The sequence below is a fragment of the Rhinatrema bivittatum genome, chromosome 4, assembly GCF_901001135.1.
Source record: "Rhinatrema bivittatum chromosome 4, aRhiBiv1.1, whole genome shotgun sequence".
NCBI lineage: Eukaryota > Metazoa > Chordata > Amphibia > Gymnophiona > Rhinatrematidae > Rhinatrema > Rhinatrema bivittatum.
Genome location: NC_042618.1, coordinates 427890797 through 427910153, shown reverse-complemented (window position 1 = coordinate 427910153; position 19357 = coordinate 427890797). Strand labels below are relative to the sequence as shown.

General features: G+C 46.7%; 1 long non-coding RNA gene across 2 annotated transcripts in view; it reads left to right on the top strand.

Moving 5' to 3' along the window:
• The window catches only part of LOC115091284, a 119231-nt gene that overhangs the window by 98390 nt on the left and 1484 nt on the right, over window positions 1-19357 (top strand). For both annotated transcript variants that reach the window (XR_003856660.1, XR_003856661.1), the window contains 3 exons: window positions 3420-3460; window positions 13073-13309; window positions 14812-14864. This is a non-coding gene — a long non-coding RNA (uncharacterized LOC115091284). The remainder of the gene's footprint in view (window positions 1-3419; window positions 3461-13072; window positions 13310-14811; window positions 14865-19357) is intronic.

Below are 19357 nucleotides of genomic sequence, written 5' to 3'. Positions count from 1 at the left end.
TGATAACAGTTGCGGGTAGATGGCATAATGGACTTCTAAAAGCTGTAGAACCAGAAGAATATTCCTAAAAAAAAGAAGATTGCTTCAGGAACTGCATCCCTATAAAAGAAGAAAGTTATAAATAACAAAAGTCTGAACTCTAAGGAAAGGGACAGTTTTAATGAGAGATTACAAATCACTTGTAATAAAGCTGCAATTTCATTTTGAAGTTCTTTCAGAACTTTGGGGTGAATACCATCTGGGGCAGGCGATTTGTTATTCTTGTCAATCTGCCTTATATCTTTCAGCTTTACTGTGATTTGTTTCAGGTCTTCTGAATCATCACCACTGAATGTATTTTCCAGCATGGGTATCTCCCCAAAATCCTCTTCAGTAAACACCAAAGCAAAAAATTAATTTAGTCTTTCCACAATGGTCTTATTGTCTCTAAGTGCCCCTTTAACTTCTTGATCATCTAACCAACCAACTCCATCACAGGCTTCCTGCATGGGATATAATTTTTAAAGTTTTTATTCTGAGTTTTTGCCTCTAAAGCTAGCTTCTTTAAAAATTCTCTTTTAAATCACCTAATCAATGTTTTACACCTAACTTGTTTATGCTTTTTCCTATTTTCTTCAGACAGATCCTTTTTCCAATTTTTGAAAGCAGTTCTTTTGGCTCAAATAGCCTCTTTTGTCTCACCTTTTACCCATCCCACCAGTCATTTGGCCTTCCTTCCTTTTTTTATTTTAATGCATGAAATGCATTTGCAATGAGCTTCCAAGATGATATTTTTAAACAATGACCATGTCTGATGTAAATCCTTAACCTTTGTGGCTGCACCTTTCAGTTTTTTCTGTTTTCCTCTTTATCAAAGTCTCCCTTTTGACAGTTTAATTCTAGAGCTGTAGATTTACTTAATGTCCTCCCTCCAATCTTTAATGTTACGCACCCTGTCTGCGCCCGGCCCGCACACTGGCCTGCTCGCCTCCATAGTTCCACAGCAGGTCCCGGGTCATCCTCCCTAGCGGCAGCTGCAAGTGCTTCCAGGCCTCAGTGTCCCACGGTGGCGGTCGCCAGGCCTTCCACTGCGCACCAAGTCTCACGCCGGAGCTCGGCATCCTTGGCTGTGTTGGTCTCGCCCCTACGTGCGCGGGGACTGCCCAGTCTCTTGTAGGGCCAAGGGCGGGTCCATCAAATCCTGCATTCTACTAAGAATTAGGTCTAAAATGGCTCCCTTTCTCCTCGGTTCCTGGACCAACTGCTCCATGAAGCAATCATTTATTTCTTCTAGAAACATTATCTCCCTAGAATGTCTTGATGTTACATTTAATCAGTCAACATTGGCATAATTGAAATCTCCTTTTATTACTGTGCTACTAAATTTGTTTGCATCCCTAATCTCTGTTAGCTTTTCATTGAATTTCTGTTCCTTTCGGCCAGGTGAATGGTAGTATAGCTAGCTACCACTGCTATACTTTCCTCTTCTCTAAAATTCAAAATTTCAGGTTCTTTCCACTACTAAGTGCAGGCATCTCCTTTTGCACTTCTCTGTTTATGAGAGCTCCTTTTTTGGTCTTCTGTCTCCTCTCCCTCTCTTTAGAGCTACATTGCATTGAACCTGCAACTGTCTCTGATTCCTCTTCAACCACAGCTTCCTCACTCTTTCCCTTCCTGACTCTGCTGGGTATCTTCCTGCTGCTTTGCTTTCGTGTGCAATAGACCCCCCAGCGTAGAGAACCAATCCTCCTGGTATAACATAGACATACATAAGGTATGAAATTAATTGAACTTTTAGGAGACTTCACTGAAGAAAGGGTGAGATAGTGAAATGTTTCCCTGCTTTTTTGTCTTCCCACTGAATCCCCTTGTAGGAGCTTCCACGTTTGGTGGCTTGGGAGCTGTTAAAAGCTAATGATACACCGAAGAGCTCTCCATGTATAGAGCTTCTCCCATACTCTAACCCTCTTTGCACTGTCACAGTTGAACCTATGTTTTCATCTGGAGCGGGGAGGCAGAACTCACCACATAATCCTCGGAGCATTTGTGGTATCACAGCCTTGTTAGCCTTAGGTTAAAATCAGCACTAGCCATTTGGCTACCTACATTATTTGGCTTTGGTAAAACTGTGTATCCCAGGGTTTAAGTGGCCTAAGGCTCTCATAACCCTTTGCTAAATGAATAAATAGCTTGATCTAGTTATCTCATATTTTTTCCATACTGTCTTTCATCTGCTTTAAATTTGCTTTAAAAAAAATGTAGTGTCATTCCTAAATACTCAGAAAGGGAATGGCTAGCTTTCAGCATATCTTGCTTGGCTGCAAATAAAACAGAAAGAAAGAACAGAAAATAAGGTGAGATAATCCTCTGCCAATGAATAGACACACCACAGAGCAAGTTCCTGGCACAGCAGATGTAGGTCAGCCTCATAATGGCGAGACATATAGGGCCCAAAATTCAGTAAAGATATGTATCATAGGCGCAGAATGGAGAAAAGTTATTTTGGAATGAGGTTCAAAAACTGGAAGAAAATGCTTGGGAGGTGCCAGGGCCAGTGTGTTCAAGGCTTGGGAAGCCTCAGAGCCTTTGCAGTCGAAGCTTGGAAGGCCTCAGCACCTGTGGACTAGCCGCTTGGGAGATTCTGGAGCTAGTCCACTCACTGGTTGGGAGACTCCGGACTCGGAGCTGGTGCACTAGATGGTTAGGAGACTCCGAAGCACTCAATGTTTGGTTTTCCTGTGCTATCAATGGGAAAGTCTTTATATTTGGAGTACAATTCTTTCTACCCTTTTAGATATTATTCCCTGGCTCAGGAGCTCATTATTTTATTTTTATTTATTTCATGCACTTATATTCTGCAGAATCCAATATAATTGTAGCTTACCTGGTATTGAAACTATCATGTGGATAGTCGAGTGTTCAGGTTGCAGTTTACCAATTAATGATGTTATGTAAAATAGTTCACTGTTTGTTTAAATACCAGATAAATCCACATTGAATATAAAAATTAAGAGAGAAAATTCTTCGAAGTAAAAATACAATTGTATTCTCAAGCTTGTTAAGCTGGCAGTGAGGTAATAGAAAGTAGAAATACTAAAGTTACATTTCTTTAAGCAATTGCAACAATATTGTTACATAAGTTCTATTATAAGTCAAAGTATTTGAAACAACAAATTACTTTTTTTTTTTTTTCAAACAAACTCATATTAGGATAAATATTTTCACCTTTCAGTTATTTATTATGTCTGTTTTATTATATACATTGCCTTAATCTTAATAAAGATACTAGAATGTGGAAACCGGTTTTCTCACAAAGAATAATTTATTGTAAAATAAGTATTCTCTCAAATAATGCTATTTTGTTTTATTCTAAAAGTATTTTTCCTATCTTTGCTTTATTTCTAAAAATTGATTCTTTGTGAAAATATTTTATCTTTCAGATGCATCTATTAAAGTCAGAACTTCTGAACTTCACCTTAAGGTATTGTTCTTCTAAAGGTTGTTTTTTTTAATCTTTTATTATTTTATGTATGTCTTTTTGTTATGAGTCTCTGTTTCTTTTTCCTGTCTTCCTCTTGTGTCTGTTTAAGTGTTTGTGTTTACAGTCCAGTACGATTCGTTTAACTGAAGATAGGAGTGTGGGGCTTGATTGCGCTGCTAGCTGTCGTTGGTTTGGAACACCCCGATTCCCTGACCTTGCCCTAGTCACATGGCTGAGGCAAGCTCAGGTCAGCGCCATTTTGGAAAATAGCGCTGACCGAAGTGAGTGCAAGGGTGCGTCCCGGCCCCAGTGTAGCAGAGCCATCTTAAATTTAAGATTTGGGGGGTGCAGGAGGGGGGAGGGTGCCGAGAGATGGTGGGTGGAGAGAATGAATCCACATTTTTTTTAATGCTCCTGGGGGAGGGGGGGGGGGTGCAAGATCTTATTATGGACTTGAGGGATAGGGGGTGGATATGGGAAGAGGGGGGGGCCAGGACTGAATGACTTTACCTTTGGTCTTTGGGGATAGAAGGTCCAGGACTGGGGAGTTTATCTGTGGTTTTGGGGGGAGGTGGGGTCGTTGCCGTGTGACTGCTTTAGACTTTCTTTTTATTTGGAAGAGTCGGAGCCACCTCGAGTGGCAGTCCCAGGTTGAGATGGGGGTCAGCCCTGATCCCCGCTCAATCTCCCTGTTTAGCCACAGTTTTTCCTTTGTGGACTAGCAGCCCTTTAAGGTGATGGCGGTTCCGTGAGGTTGGGGCCACCATCACATTAAAGGGCTGCTGGGTGCATTTTTTTTTGCCCGCTGTATTTGGCCACGAGGTAAAAGAACGCGCCAGAGAATCGTGATTTTGGGGGGGGGGGGGAAGTGTCCCACTATTGCGGCGACACCCCCCATGATAGTGGCATCCCTCCTACAATAAAGCATCGCGGCTTAGTGAATCTATGCCTCAGTGAGTATAATCTGCCGGATTTTAAATCTGCCGTGCGGGTAAAAATCGCCACTTACGCGCAAAACCGGGACCTGAGCGCATTTTAAAAACGGGCCCAGCCATGCGCGTAAGCGGCGATACGTGCATAAGTGACGGTCCCTGACAAATGGGCGGACCGGGGGGGCAGGGATAAGCGGTCCAGGAGGTGCAGCGGGGCAGGCTGGGGCAGCACCATTCATAGCTGTCCTGGAGCCTTGCTCTCCGGCCAGCTGCCAGCATGCGCAGGTTACTTCAGGCCGGGCCCTGAAGTAACTTGGAGAAAAAAAGGGGGGGATTTAGAGGGTGGGGAGAGAGGGGAAGGGAGGATAGGGTAGGGGGTAGAAAAGTTCCCTCCCAGTCCGCTCCTAAATTGGAGCGGACTGGGAGGGAACTGGGGGAGCCCCGATCTCGTTGCTGCGCAAATTTGCAAAATTTTACCCCCCCTTGCATGCGCTGCCTGCACATATGCGCGTCGCCCATGTATTTTATAACATGCACAGGCCGGCGCGCGCATGTTATAAAATCAGTGCGTCCATGTGTGCGCGCCGGGTAGCACGCACACACCTTTTAAAATCGAAGAACATAAGAAGAACATAAGAACATGCCATACTGGGTCAGACCAAGGGTCCATCAAGCCCATCATCCTGTTTCCAACAGTGGCCAATCCAGGCCATAAGAACCTGGCAAGTACCCAAAAACTAAGTCTATTCCATGTTTCCATTGCTAATGGCAGTGGCTATTCTCTAAGTGAACTTAATAGCAGGTAATGGACTTCTCCTCCAAGAACTTATCCAATCCTTTTTTAAACACAGCTACACTAATCACATCCTCTGGCAACAAATTCCAGAGTTTAATTGTGCGTTGAGTAAAAAAGAACTTTCTCTGTTTTGTTTTAAATGTGCCACATGCTAACTTCAAGGAGTACCCCCTAGTCTTTCTATTATCTGAAAGAGTAAATAACTGATTCACATCTACCTGTTCTAGACCTCTCATGATTTTAAACACCTCTATCATATCCCTCCTCCGCCGTCTCTTCTCCAAGCTGAAAAGTCCTAACCTTTTTAGTCTTTCCTCATAGGGGAGCTGTTCCATTCCCCTTATCATTTTGGTAGCCCTTCTCTGTACCTTCTCCATTGCAACTATATGTTTTTTGAGATGCAGCGACCAGAATTGTACACAATACTCAAGGTGCGGTCTCACCATGGAGTGATACAGAGGCATTATGACATTTTCCGTTTTATTCACCATTCCCTTTCTAATAATTCCCAACATTCTGTTTGCTTTTTTGACTGCTGCCGCAGCACACTGAACCAACAATTTCAATGTGTTATCCACTATGACGCCTAGATCTCTTTCTTGGGTGGTAGCACCTAATTTGGAACCTAACATTGTGTAACTATAGCATGGGTTATTTTTCCCTATATGCTTCACCTTGCACTTATCCACATTAAGGGGGTCATTTTCAAAGGAGTTACGCATGTAAATGTGACATACTATCGTAGCAATTTTCAAAAGCCATTTACTCACGTAAAGTGCACTTATGCGAATAAATCCTATAGACGATTCAATGGCATATATTGTAGCAATTTTCAAAAGCCCACTTACTCGAGTAAAGTGCATTTACATGCGTAAAACCCAGATTTACGCATGTAAATGCTTTTTAAAATCCGCCCCTAAATTTCATCTGCCATTTGGATGTCCAATTTTCCAGTCTCACAAGGTCTTCCTGCAATTTATCACAATCTGCTTGTGATTTAATTATTCTGAACAATTTTGTATCATCTGCAAATTTGATTACCTCACTTGTATTTCTTTCCAGATCATTTATAAATATATTGAAAAGTAAGGGTCCCAATACAGATCCCTGAGGCACTCCACTGCCCACTCCCTTCCACTGAGAACATTGTCCATTTAATCCTACTCTCTGTTTCCTGTCTTTTAGCCAGTTTGTAATCCACGAAAGGACATCGCCACCTATCCTATGACTTTTTACTTTTCCTAGAAGCCTCTCATGAGGAACTTTGTCAAATGCCTTCTGAAAATCCAAATACACTACATCTACCAGTTCACCTTTATCCACTTGTTTATTAACTCCTTCAAAGAAGTGAAACAGATTTGTGAGGCAAGACATGCCTTGGGTAAAGCCATGTTGACTTTGTTCCATTAAACCATGTCTTTCTATATGTTCTGTGATTTTGATATTTAGAACACTTTCCACTATTTTTCCTGGCAATGAAGTCAGACTAACTGGTCTGTAGTTTGCTGGATCGCCCCTGGAGCCCTTTTTAAATATTGGGGTTACATTAGCTATCCTCCAGCATCTGGTACAATGGATGATTTTAATGATAGGTTACAAATTTTTACTAATAGGTCTGAAATGTCATTTTTTAGTTCCTTCAGAACTCTGGGGTGTATACCATCCGGTCCAGGTGATTTACTACTTTTCAGTTTGTCAATCAGGCCTTCCACATCTTCTAGGTTCACCGTGATTTGGTTCAGTCCATCTGAATCATTACCCATGAAAACCTTCTCCGGTATGGGTACCTCCCCAACATCCTCTTCAGTAAACACCGAAGCAAAAAAGAATTTAATCTTTCCGCAATTCCCTTATCTTCTTTAATTGCCCCTTTAACCCCTCGATCATCTAATGGTCCAACTGACTCCCTCACAGGCTTTCTGCTTCATATATATTTTTAAAAGTTTTTACTGTGAGTTTTTGCCTCTACGGCCAACTTCTTTTCAAATTCTCTCTTAGCCTGTCTTATCAATGTCTTACATTTAACTTGCCAATGCTTATGCATTATCCTATTTTCTTCTGTTTGATCCTTCTTCCAATTTTTGAATGATGATCTTTTGGCTAAAATAGCTTCTTTCACCTCCCCTTTTAACCATGCCGGTAATCGTTTTGCCTTCTTTCCACCTTTCTTAATGTGTGGAATACATCTGGACTGTGCTTCTAGGATGATATTTTTTAACAATGACCACGCCTCTTGCACACTTTTTACCTTTGTAGCTGCTCCTTTCCGTTTTTTTCTAACAATTTTTCTCATTTTATCAAAGTTTCCCTTTTGAAAGTTTAGCACGATAGCTGTTAATTTGCTTACTATCCCCCTTCCAGTCATTAATTCAAATTTGATCATATTATGATCACTATTACCAAGCGGCCCGCACCACCGTTACCTCTCTCACCAAATCCTGTGCTCCACTGAGAATTAGATCTAAAATTGCCCCCTCTCTTGTTGGTTCCTGAACCAATTGCTCCATAAAAATGTCATTTATTCCATCCAGGAACTTTATATCTCTAGCATGTACCGATGATACATTTACCCAGTCAATATTGGGGTAATTGAAATCTCCCATTATTACCGCACTACCAATTTGATTAGCTTCCCTAATTTCTCTTAGCATTTCACTGTCCGTCTCACCATCTTGACCAGGTGGATGGTAGTATACTCCTATCACTATAGTCTTCCCCGACACACAAGGGATTTCTACCCATAAAGATTCAATTGTGCATTTAGTCTCATGCAGGATGTTTATCCTGTTGGACTGTATGCCATCCCGGACATAAAGCGCCACACCGCCTCCCGGGTGCTCCTCTCTGTCATTGCGATATAATTTGTACCCCGGTATAGCACTGTTCCATTGGTTGTCCTCCTTCCACCATGTCTCTGAGATGCCAATTAAGTCTATGTCATCATTCACTGCTATACATTCTAATTCTCCCATCTTACTTCTTAGACTTCTGGTATTAGCATACAAAGATTTCAAAGTTTGTTTTTTGTTAGTATTCTCATTCTGCTTTTTAATTGATAGGGATAAGTTAGAATTTTTTAGCTCAGGTGAGTTTTTAGTTACAGGCGCTTGGACTACTTTTCTTATTATTGGAACCTTACTGTCGGGATGCCCTAATTCTAATGCATCATTAGTATCCTTTGAAGATACCTCTCTCCGAACCATGTGCTGCTGAGCGACTGTCGGCTTTCCCCTTTGTTCTAGTTTAAAAGCTGCTCTATCTCCTTTTTAAAGGTTAGCGCCAGCAGTCTGGTTCCACCCTGGTTAAGATGGAGCCCATCCCTTCGGAAGAGACTCCCTCTTCCCCAAAAGGTTCCACAGTTCCTAACAAAACTGAATCCCTCTTCCTTGCACCATGGTCTCATCCACGCATTGAGACTCCGGAGCTCTGCCTGCCTCTGGTGACCTGCACGTGGAACAGGGAGCATTTCAGAGAACGCTACCCTGGAGGTTCTGGATTTAAGCTTTCTACCTAAGAGCCTAAATTTGGCTTCCAGAACTTCCCTCCCACATTTTCCTATGTCGTTGGTGCCCACATGTACCACGACAGCCGGCTCCTCCCCAGCACTGTCTAAAATCCTATCTAGGTGATGCGTGAGGTCCGCCACCTTTGCACCAGGTAGGCATGTTACCAGGCGATCCTCATGCCCACCAGCCATCCAGCTATCTACATTCCTAATAATCGAATCACCAACTATGACGGCTGACCTAACCCTTCCCTCCTGGGCAGTAGGCCTTGGGGAGATATCCTCGGTGTGAAAGGACAATGCATCACCTGGAGAGCAGGTCCTCGCTGCAGGATCCTTTCCTGCTGCACCCGGTTGATGCTCTCCAATCATGAGACCTTCTTCCTCCAAGGCAGCACCTGGGCTGCCAGTCTGAAGTTGGGACTTGGCTACTATGTCCCTGATGGTCTCATCTATATACCTCTCTGTCTGCCTCAGCTCCTCCAGGTCTGCCACTCTAGCCTCCAGAGATCGGACTCGTTCTCTGAGAGCCAGGAGCTCTTTGCATCGCATGCACATGTACAACTTCTCACCAGTGGGTAAAAAATCATACATGTGACACTCGATGCAAAAGACTGGGAAGCCCCCCTCTTGCTGCTTGACTGCTGCCTTCATCTCAATTTTGATCAGTTCCTAGTTAAGTTTTAGTTTGCTATGTGAGTAGGAATGTGTCTAACGTCCTTTAAATGTATTAATGAATTCACTATATGTCTGGTAGTGGCCTACCGGGGGTCTGATCAAACTCTCAATAAAGTTTTTGTTGTTGTTCTTTTTTTTTTTTGTGAAAGTGTCGCCTGCCTATAAATTAAAGGATGGGCAAGGGGCGGGAGGGTTGTGAAATCCAAACAGTCTAACTTCAGTTAGTGGTCGATACAGTAACGTTCAGTTAAAGATTGCCCGTCTGTAACGTGCTGGGAGCGCACAATACAGACGAGTAAGGCGGTCCAGCAATACAGTCTCCAGTTTCACGCGTCCTTAGCGCTTCCTAAAATAAACACATAACCCTTTCCTCACCCAGCATGTAAATGAACGAAAAAGCTGTATAATGAAGGAATTAGCTATTCCCCTCCGATACTGTAACGGGCGCTGATATTATCTCCTCAGTAACCCGCTGTTCTGCCGTGGCCTTAACCTGCTAGTTTACCGTCTCCCCCTAGTAGGTGTTAGTGTAGTGTAGTGTAGTGTAAAAAGCATTGCTTACCTGCCCTGGTCCCCGGTCCAGCCGTCCGGTGTAGCCCCAGTCCGGTCTCCTGCAGCCCCGTCCGGTCCCCTCCTCCCGAAGCAAAAAAAAAACCGAAAAAGTAGCAAGGCTCGGGCCTGCTACGGCAGTCCCTTCTCCCTTCCTCCCGGTTTTGCGGGTACGTGGCAGCAGCAGCGGGGGGGGGGGGGGGCAGCGGGATCCGGGGGCAGCAGCGGCAGCGGGATCCGGGGGCAGCAGCAGCAGCGGGGCAGCAAAGAAGCAAAAAAAGCGGCATCCGGGATCCGGGGGCAGCAGCGGAATTGATGCCCGTGCGATTTTGGCGCTCATGCCATGAGCGCCAAAATCGCACGGCCATTCATCCAGGCAGAGGGAACCGGTGGCGAAAACGGCCCACGGTTCCCTCTGCCTGGATGAATGCACGGCCCCCGCCGGAATGAATGCCCGTGCGATTTTGGCGCTCATGCCATGAGCGCCAAAATCGCACGGCCATTCATCCAGGCAGAGGGAGCCGACGGCGAACAACCTCCGGCTCCCTCTGCCTGGATGAACGCACGGCCCCCGCCGGAATGAATGCCCGTGCGATTTTGGCGCTCATGCCATGAGCGCCAAAATCGCACGGGTATTCATCCAGCCGGACACGCGCCCACCCATCCAAGCAGCGGCGGGAACCGGACACGCGCCCACCCGCTCCCCGGGGTCTGAAACCATCAGCAGGATCGTAGCTCCCCCCGACGAAGACGAAGATGGCCGCCTGCACGGGGGAAAGCGTGCAATTGGCCGCTGAAGACGCCAAACGTTGTGACATCACGTCTTCAGCGGCCATTTGCACGCTTTCCCGTGCAGGCGGCCATCTTCGTCTTCATTGGGAGGAGCTACGATCTTGTTCCTGATGGCTTCAGAAAAGTAAGTTACTTTTGCGACTTACTTTTGGGATCTTGACAGATCCCAAAAGTAAGTCGCTTTTGGAAAAAAACAAAATTGTCGCTTTTTGAAAAAAAAAAAAAAAATTGCTTTTGGGTTTTTTTTTCTTCTCTGCCGCCGCTGCTGCCGCCTACCCGCCCGATCGAACACGTACCCACCCGCCCGATCGAACACGCGCCTTTGGGTTTTTTTTTTGCTTCCGCTGTGTCCCACCTCCTCCCGGAGCAAGGCTGCTTTCGCGCCCTGCTCCGGGAGGAGGAGAGACACAGCAAGAAGTAAGTCGCTTCGCCGCTTCCCTCCTCCCGGTGCCTGTCATTCCAAATGTCATTTGAAATGACATTTGAAATGACAGGTACCAGCGCACCCAGGTTACTGTATAGGCGCTGTATTAAGCGCCTATACAGTAAAATGGGTTGCGCGGGCATAACCCTTCCCTATCGCTTCACAGCCGCGGCATGCATTTGCATGCGATTAGAAGAGAGTATCGGGGACTTAGTGAAGAGAACTGTGCGTGCGGGGAGGAAGGGTGCACCTGACACTGCCGCACTGTTTCTACCGCGGTCTTACTGTATCGACCTGTTAGTCAGCCAGAGTGACTCACTGCTCTCTTGATTAGCAAATGTTGGTACCTATTCAAACCTAATCACACTACCTCAAAACCTTTCCAAGGTGAGCAACTGAGCTGAACTTTTCAACCATTTTACTTAGGTATACACTGCTCCTAGCTTATTTCTAGCTTCTGGCTACTTTTTTGAGTTGTATTTTTTTAATACAAAAACTCAGTTTGTATTAAATACAAACACTCAGTTCTTAAAAGTCTGCAGAACGCTCACTTCTGCAGACTTTTAAAAATAAACTCACTACCTACTGCTTACTAGCTGCCTTATTGACTGACTATTTAAAAATACAAACAGTCTAACTTGTTTATTCACTGCCTTACTGAATATTCAAAGCACAAACACACAAACACACTAAATAATATTCCCAAATTGTTAACTTTGCCCCAATACTTTTAAAAAAACTTACTGATTCCTTTCAGCCACCAGCAAGGTGATCCTCTCCTCTCAATGCTCCCATTGGAAGGTACAGAGAAGGGCTACCAAAATGATAAGGGGAATGGAACAGCTCCCCTGTGAGGAAAGACTAAAGAGGTTAGGATTTTTCAGCTTGGAGAAGAGATGACTGAGGGGGGATATGATAGAGGTGTTTAAAATCATGAGAGGTCTAGAACAGGTAGATGTGAAGTGGTTATTTACTCTTTCGGATAATAGAAAGACTAGGGGTCATTCCATGAAGTTAGCATGTGGCACATTTAAAACCAATCGGCGAAAGTTCTTTTTTACTCAACGCACAATTAAACTCTGGAATTTGTTGCTAGAGGATGTGGTTAGTGCAGTTAATATAGCTGTGTTTAAAAAAGGATTGGATAAGTTCTTGGAGGAGAAGTCCATTACCTGCTATTAATTAAGTTGACTTAGAAAATAGCCACTGCTATCACTAGCAACGGTAACATGGAATAGACTTAGTTTTTGGGTACTTGCGAGGATCTTATGGCCTGGATTGGCCACTGTTGGAGACAGAATGCTGGGCTTGATGGACCCTTGGTCCGACCCAGTATGGCATGTTCTTATGGTCTTATGCATTAAGAAAGATGGAAGGAAGGCAAACTGATTACCAGCATGGAAATGTTCCCAAATTTAGCTTAGCCGGTTCAGCACTGAGAAGCCTCCTGAAAGCTTACCTTGAGCAGCTCCAGAGGATCTAACCTCACTGAAGGGCCTGTCCCTTAATCTAAAAAAAATACCCACCTCTACCCTGACTCCCAATCGCTCGGTCATTCTTGATGCAGGCTTCTCTTCGTCTGTTAAAGAAAGGTTCAGACTTTAAAATGTGTAAGGCTGAATGCCCATCACCATTATATACAGGGAGGACAATAATGAAAGCCATTTCTGGGGGTAAAGCTCTCTTTTATTCACAGAAATAGACTGATTACTGTCCATCCTCTACACAAGTAAAAGTAGGAGCATATAACAAGGAATACTTCTGGTTTGGAGTTCGGACAGGGGGAAAACTATAGCAAGAGACCAAAGTGTTATGTCCCTTTAAGGGCTGCAGCTGGAGAGCTAAGCCAGCTCTGGATTATGATGTCTGATTATGACATCACCACAGTAGAGGTTTGAAACCCTGCAACTGCTTTCTTTCTTGGTCTTTGCAACAGAGTCCTCTGTTGCTCCTAGGCTGTGATCCCTGTGCTTCGGTGCCGTGCCTCCAGTGTCTCCTGTGTCATTGTCCCTCCAGCGTCTCCTGTGTCTTCATGCCTCCAGCGTCTCTTGGGTCTTCATGCCTCCAGCGTCTCCATGTTCCTGTGACCATCACTTCGTCTCTTCGCTATCTGCCACAGACCTTCTGCCTGGACTACGCTGTCTCTTCAAGAGATTGGTTCCTATCTTGCTGGGTGAACGCTCTATATCTTTATGTTTCCCCTTTCCCCTTTTCCTTTCCCTTACTTCTCCTTTTAGCAAAACAGTTTAGTGGTTAATATTATTTCCCTCCCATGTAAATTCCCTTTTATTACCATTAGAGGGTCCCTGAGGGAGAGAGAGCTGTGGGTTCATAGGAACAGACACGGAGAGTTTGTAAAGCTAAGGAAGCCCAGCCAGTTGTACAGTCTGAGCTGATCTTTTCAGCACCCTCACAGCCGACTGAGACAGGTGCAGCATTCAGCTCTGCAAAAACATTCACTTAAAAACCAGTTGGAGTTACTGTGAAATTCCTTTTCTTCTTCCCCTGCTTGTAATACAGTCTTCATAACAAGCTCTGTTTATTAGCACTGTGGATCCTATGTAAGTGAGTTTTTTAGTGATTCTTGTATTTTCTGGATGTGCCTTCTTTATTTGTCTGGATACTCTGAAACCCCAGGTTTAGGGAGTCACAATGTCCTCAGAAATCTCTCCTGAAGGAGCAGGTGGTAGGGTACTTCAAGGGGAAACCCAGTTGGTGGGTGGGAGTTGTCAGGAGAGAGGCACAAGTGCAGGAGCAGGCAAGGCCTCTGCAGTGCTTTCTAGGACCTTCAAGGTCCAAGCAAGTGAGCAAGGGTTTAACCTCCAAGTGTCAGCTGAAGCAGCTTTTGCTTTACTTCTGCTATGAATGTTTTATTCCAGGGAGGTAAAGGAAGAGATGTGATGTGTGCTCTTCATTCCTGCCATGAATATTTAATTCTGTGTGGCTGGGGCGGAGCCAGGAGCAGCACAGCTCTTGCTCTGTTTTCCCTGTGAACATTTAATTTTGGGGTGGGAGGCTGCAGGAAGGAGCCAAGGATGAGGCAGGAGCTCTTGTTCTACTCTCCAGTCCTTATGAAAATTTGATTCAAGAATAAGGGGGAGGGATGAATCAAAGATGTGGCAGCAGATCATGCTCGCTCCTGCCTTGAACATTTGATTATGGGGGTGAGGGGCAGGAGTCAGAAATACGGAGCAAAAGCCCCCTCCAAGAACCTCTGGTTTGGGGCTCTGGCACTGGCTGCCTGGGACTGAGCTGTGGGTCTCATCTGGGTCTGGATGTTTCACAGCCTTGACCTAAATAATCAAAGTATGCAAGGTCTGGCCAATCCCATCTGAATTTTAACCTGAGGTGATAAGGAATGCAAAAGTACACATCTAGATTTGCCTTGTTTATTGCCCCCTCAAAAATACCCCTGCCTGCTTTTTGTGAGGGCACGTAGTTAAAGGAAAACTCTGCATATAGTTTTCCCCCTGTCCGAACTCCAAACCAGAAATATGCCTTGTTATATGCTCCTACCTTTACTTGTGTAGAGGATGGACAGTAATCAAACAGCCTATTTCTGTGGATAAACGAGAGCTTTACCCCCAGAAATGGCTTTCATTATTGTCCTCCCTGTATATAATGGTGATGTGCATTCAGCCTTACACATTTTAAAGTCTGAACCTTTCTTTACAGACGAAGACAAGCCTGCATCAAAAATGACCGAGCGATTGGGAGTCAGGGTAGAGGTGGGTATTTTTTTTAGATTAAGGGACAGGCCCTTCAGTCAGGTTAGATCTTCTGGAACTGCTCAGGGTAGGTTTTCAGGAGGCTTCTCAGTGCTGAACCGGCTAAGCTGAATTCCCTGTACGTACCCGGATCAGTCCAGACTCCTGGGTTTTGCCCCCCCCCCCCCCCCCCCCCCTCTAGCAGTTGGAGACAGAAGTTTATCAAACAAAACTCTGCCTTATCTAGGCTGGTGCTACCTACAGTCTGGCAATATTCTTCTGTCTCCTAGCAGGTGGAGGAGGTGCAAAACCTACAGTCTGTGCTGAGGCCTAGTTTTTCAGTTCTAGATAGTATTGTTAGCTGGGTAAAAAGAAGGATAAAGTTAGAATAAGGTATAGGACCGCAGTGGTTTGCCTGCAGGTCCAGTCTCCCGCCTCCCAGGGGGTTGTGAGGTCCTGAGGGGACCATTCCCCCTGGTTTCCAAGGCCACTGAAGTGTGGGGTGCTTTGCCCTCCTGCCAGCGTGAATTCGTGACTGGGGGTGATACCGGGGAGCACGACTCACTCCCCCCAGTTGGTCCAGGACCCGGAGGCTATTGGGCGAGTATATTTAAAAAAAAAAAAAAGTTAAAATATTTTTTTGTGTGTTCTCTTGGGGCTTGATTCTCCTTCCCTTCCGGTCGCGTTCGGGGTGCTTGCGCGCCATTTTTGCCGCCTTCTGAGCGACTTTCGGGGCTGTTTTTTGCTGCAGCATGCCGCGTCGGGCTGCTTGTAGGGCCTGCAGCGCCACGCGGGCGCGACTGTCCTGGGACAATTTGTGTTCTGATTGCCTCTCCGGAGGCGAGGGAGTCTCTGCGGCCCCGGGCAGGGTCCTGGTGAGGGTCCAAACAGTGACTGGAGCATTTGGGGACTTACAGTCTTCAGGTGCCAACCAGTTCCCGCTTATGCATAAAGCCTTCAAGGCCCGCAAAGTGGGCAGGAAGAGGGCACACGGACCGGACCCCCCCACTAGGGTCTGGAAAACGGGCCAAGCCCGCGCAGGACCCGGATCTGACGGAGGGGCCATGCCCTTTCAGATTGCGGACCCCTCTGGTGGATCTGGATTCCTCTTCGGATATGGAGGATCCGGAGGACCAGCCGGAGGACCAGGACCTGCCGTCCCAACCCTCGAGGGGGGTTGAAGAGGACAGTGACCAACTGTACAGAAATTTGCGAGGTGCCCATGGGGCAGACGGTGATGACCCAAAGGTGGTCCGTCTCTTTCGACGGGACGAACTGGGTCCCCTCATTCCAGCAATACTTGGGGAATTAGAGATACAGCTGCCTCAGGAAGAGTCCAGGCTTGGGGCTACGGACCCGGTGGTGTTGGGCCTGAGGGGTCCCCCCTCAGCTTTTCCCTTTCATTTTTCAGCGACAGATTTGCTCTTCAAAGAATGGGATACCCCAGACTTAGGCCTCAAGGTGGCTAAAGCAATGGACAAGCTCTACCCCCTGCCAGAGGAGGCCTTGGAGTTGCTAAGGGTCCCTAAGGTGGATTCGGCTGTGGCGGCTGTCACGAAGAAGACCACCATTCCGGTTACCGGGGGGACGGCTCTTAAAGACTTGCAGGACCATAAGCTGGAGGTCCAGCTTAAGAAGATATTCGAGGTCTCTGCGCTAGGGATTCATGCAGCTATCTGCAGTAATTTCTCCTTGCGAGCAGGACTTCGTTGGGTGCAACAGCTACTAGTCAATGACTCGCTTTCCCCAGGGAAAGCGCGCCAGGCGGGACGTCTGTAAACGGTGATTGCTTACAGTGTGGATGCCTTTTATGATTTGCTTCACACATCGGCCAGATGCATGGTGTCGGCAGTTTCAGCGCAGCGCTTGTTGTGGCTACGCCATTGGGCAGCGGATGCGTCCTCTAAATCACGGCTGAGTTCGTTGTCGTTTAAAGGCAAGTTGCTGTTTGGAAAGGAATTGGAGGATCTGATTGAGTCCCTAGGCAAGAATAAGGTGCATCGTTTGCCAGAGGACAGACCAAAGTCGAGAGGTGCTCTGTCTTCCTGTTCACGATATAGGGGAGGTCGGAAGCCTCGGACTTCTTGGGGGTCAATTTCCTCCTTCCGCCATAGTGCCAATGGGCAGCAGACGTACTCTCAGTCCTTTCGCGGGCGCCGTTTCAGCCGACCGGGTGCTGGTCAGAATGAGCAGGGTGGAAAGCCCTCGCAATGATGTGTGGCGGGTTCATTCCTCTGTACCAGTGGTTGGAAGCAAGTTGTCTCGGTTTTATGAGGAGTGGATCAGAATCACATCGAATCAGTGGGTCCTAGATGTGATAAGACACGGTTACACGTTAGATTTTGTACGTCAGCCTCGCGCCAGTGTTTCCTGGTCTCGCCCTGCGGTTTTGCAGCCAAACGCCGGGCGGTAAGAGAGACTCTGAGACACCTTCACGATCTCGACGCGATTGCTCTGGTCCTGCCACCAGAACTTCGCAAGGGCCGTTATTCCATTTACTTATTGGTTCCAAAAAAAGAAGGAACCTTTCGTCCCAATCTCGACCTAAAACGGGTCAACAGATGTCTGCGAATACCTCGTTTTCACATGGAGACCCTGTGGTCCTTGAATGCTTCGGTGCGACAGGTGGAATTTCTCGCATCCCTGGACCTCACTGAAGCGTATCTTCACATCGGGATCTGGACCGATCACCAGCGATTTCTAAGGTTATCCGTGTTGGGTCAACATTACCAATTTCAGGCACTGCCATTCGGCCTTGCCACCGCACCTCGGATTTTCACCAAGATTATGGTGGTGGTAGCGGCGTAGCTTCGCAGAGAAGGTTTGTTAGTGCACCCGTACCTGGACGATTGGCTGATTTGCGCAAAATCGGAGTTGCTCTATCAGGAAGCAATTCGCCAGGTGCTTCAATTGTTGCAAACTCTCGGCTGGGTAATCAATGCGTCCAAAAGCCGGCTGGTGCCTTCTCAGTCTCTGGAGTTTTTGGGAGCATTATTCGACACTCTTCGGGGAACAGTGTCTCTCACAGTGGAACGCATGTACAAGTTACAGGGTCAGGTTTGAAACTTGTTATCCAAGCGAGTTCCGATTGTCTGGGATTATCTTCAGGTGTTGGGGTCAATGACTTCGACATTGAAATCGGTTCCCTGGGCCTTCGCTAATATGCGGCCTTTACAGTCAGCGTTGCTTTCCCGATGGAACCCGGTGTCAGAACAATTTCATCTTCCTTTACCCCTGACGGATTCAGCTTGGTCCAACCTGGATTGGTGGTTGTGTCAGAGCAACTTATGCCGCAGAGTACCGTTAGTAGTTCCGACCGGGACAGTGGTCACTACGGATGCCAGCTTGTCCGGTTGGGGAGCGGTTTATCTGCGGAAGTCGGTGCAGGGGCAATGGTCCCCACAGGAAGCTCCTTGGTCCATCAATTGTCTGGAGACCAGTGCGGTTCAATTAGTGCTGCAGGCTTTTCTTCCGCTTCTCCGAGGCAAGTCGGTCAGAGTTCTTTCAGACAATGTGACCACGGTGGCTTACATCATTCGGCAGGGGGGAATCAAGAGTCAACCAGTGGCGTTGGAAGCACGTCAGTTGATCGCGTGGGTGGAAAAGAATTTGTGCAGCATAGCAGCCTCTCACATTGCCGGGGTAGAGAATGTTCATGTGGATTTCCTCAGTCGCAATCGCCTAGACCCCGGAGAGTGGGAACTCGTGGACACCGCGTTTCAGCTCATTTGTGCCCATTGGGGGACACCCGCTCTGGATCTGATGGCGACGTTCAAGAATTCCAAAGCTCCTCGGTTCTTCGCCCGTCGCAGGGAGATGGGAGCGGAGGGCGTGGACGCTCTGGTGCTACCTTGGCTGACGGATGTTCTACTGTATGTGTTTCCTCTGTGGCCTCTCATCGGTAGGGTGCTTCGCCGCATAGAGTTACATCCGACAGAGTGGTGCTCGTAGCTCCCGAATGGCTGCGACGTCCCTGGTTTGCGGATCTGGTAAATCTGGCCTTAGAGGAACCCCTACGGTTTTCGAACATTCCGGATCTACTGTATCAGGAGTCCGTTTGTTTTGACCAGGTCGAACGCTTTTGTCTAGCAGCATGGCTTTTGAGAGGCAGCGGCTGAAATTCAGAGGGTACTCGGATGCTGTGGTAACTACTCTCTTAAGGTCCCGCAAGGTTTCTACATCTTTATCTTATGTGCGGGTCTGGAAGGTCTTTGAGGCATGGTGCCTTGCTCAGAATGTGGTGCCCACTCGGACGACCGTTCCGTATGTTTTGCATTTTCTTCAGGATGGTTTGGCAAAGGGTCTCTCGTGTAGCTCCTTGCGCTAGGTTCTTTGCGCGGTCAGACCCATGGCGCGTCTTTGGCGTCTCACCCACATGTTGCTCGTTTCCTTAAAGGGGCAAAACATGTACGCCCACCATTCCGGCAGCCCTGTCCTTCCTGGAATCTGAATGTAGTTCTTAAGGCTTTGTGTGGGGCACCCTTTGAACCTATCCGCAGGGCCACCTTGAAGGA